The sequence below is a fragment of the Lycium ferocissimum genome, chromosome 3 (assembly GCF_029784015.1).
Source record: "Lycium ferocissimum isolate CSIRO_LF1 chromosome 3, AGI_CSIRO_Lferr_CH_V1, whole genome shotgun sequence".
Lineage (NCBI taxonomy): Eukaryota > Viridiplantae > Streptophyta > Magnoliopsida > Solanales > Solanaceae > Lycium > Lycium ferocissimum.
In genome coordinates, this window is record NC_081344.1 from 19,488,538 (window position 1) to 19,490,355 (window position 1,818).

General features: G+C 36.3%; 1 pseudogene; it reads left to right on the forward strand.

The window, feature by feature from the left end:
• The first annotated feature begins 971 nt into the window (after nucleotides 1-971).
• LOC132049985 (ethylene-responsive transcription factor ERF109-like) lies at nucleotides 972-1,809 on the forward strand (annotated as a pseudogene).
• Nucleotides 1,810-1,818: the final 9 nt, after the last annotated feature.

Here is a 1,818-nt window from a genome sequence, read left to right on the forward strand (position 1 = left end):
ATGATAATTTATAACCACACATAAAATATCATAAGGCTGTCATTTAGGACCGCAAGTTTAAAAGTTTTATAACCTTTTCTTAAATTTTGTCTTTTAAAGTTAAATGAATTAACAAATTGAAACGAAAAAAAATATATAAATTTCTTCATAATTAATACAGGTATAAGCACTGTAACTAATTTCTCGCGGCCCTGAGTTCATTCATACTACTACATAGTACTCCTATAAAATTGAGGAAAGGAGGAGCACGGAAGATCAAAAAGGATACAACGAGGTAGATGTGGTACTTTGGTCCACTTGGTCTCAAGGAGACAAAATGAAATATCTGACTGGATACTGTCCGCACTCTTGTCTCCCAGAAATCCAAAAGTACCCTCTGCTTTGAGTAAGAGATTACGTCATTTTCTACCCTTATAATTTCAAAATAAGTGATATCTTAACAAAAATCCGTTAATTAAGAAATAAATAAATACAATATATAATTTGCTAAATTATTTTTATTTATTAGATTTTTTTTATAATTAAATAATATTAAAGAGGATTATTTTTTTAAAAAGCATAATTAAAAATACTTGCCAATTTAAATTACTATGATAAAACTTATTTTGAGTTTTTCTTTTTTTCTAAGCTTACACTTTTTTTTTTTGAAACGGACGGACAGAGTATAAACGGCAAAAGCTGTCCAGCTCGTCCATGCATGAAAGTGACAGTCACCGTGTGAACACACCCTCTATTGCCATGTCATCAGGTATTACCCGAAACCTGACCCGCATTTTCATCATCCAAATTCCCACATGCCCAATAGACCACTCACTTAATTACATGCCAGCTAAGCTAAAATCAAACCCGTGTACAAAAGGTGTATTATAGTATAACTTGTTTGTCCACGTTGGTCTTCACTCTTTCCCTTGTACATAAAGCAAAGAGACTTGGTAAACCAGAAAACTATCATGATCCCCAAAGACAAAGTTTTCAGCTTTTTCAAATTTCAACAATGCAAAGGTCAACCAATAGAACAGCTTCAATCAACCATCTTTCACAGCCCAAATTCAGTGACGACCAAGAGTTTTCAATCATGGCTGCTGCTTTAAAGAATGTCATAACAGGTAGTACTCATAGTTCTGCTTTCATGGATGCAGCTCAAGAATTTCAAGACGCTATGACCACGACCACTATCAGTGGTAGTGCCACCATTTCATCACCTTCTACAGTATGTCTAGATTTATTGAGCCGCCCTTGTTTCGCGTTCCTGTAGAACCAGAGCCTTGTCAATTCTGCAGAATAAATGGTTGTTTAGGCTGCGACTATTTTGGAACCCTAGTTGCTGGTGATAACAAGAACAACAACAACACGAGGTTGTCACGAAGAAGAAGAACTGCAGAGGAGTGAGACAGAGACCATGGGGAAAATGGGCTGCGGAGATTAGAGATCCAAGATGGGCTGCCAGAGTATGGCTTGGAACTTTTACTACAGCAGAGGATGCAGCTAGAGCTTATGACAGAGCAGCTGTTGAATTTAGAGGTCCTAGAGCTAAGCTTAATTTCTCATTTGCAGATTATACAACCATCCAACATGAGCAGAGTAATAATACAACTACTTCATCTTCTTCACCCCAGCAAGTAAATTTGGGTCCTAAAGCAAGTAATTTACAGCAGGAAATTAATACGGCTTTTGGTACCGGAAAAGAAGAAAAATTTTGGGATCAATTGATGATATCGGACAATGAGACTCAAGATTGCTTAGAGGCCGATGATTTTCCATGGCGAATCTTCTAATTTTGCTAATGGCTATATTTCTCATAGCTTCTGATCACTTTCA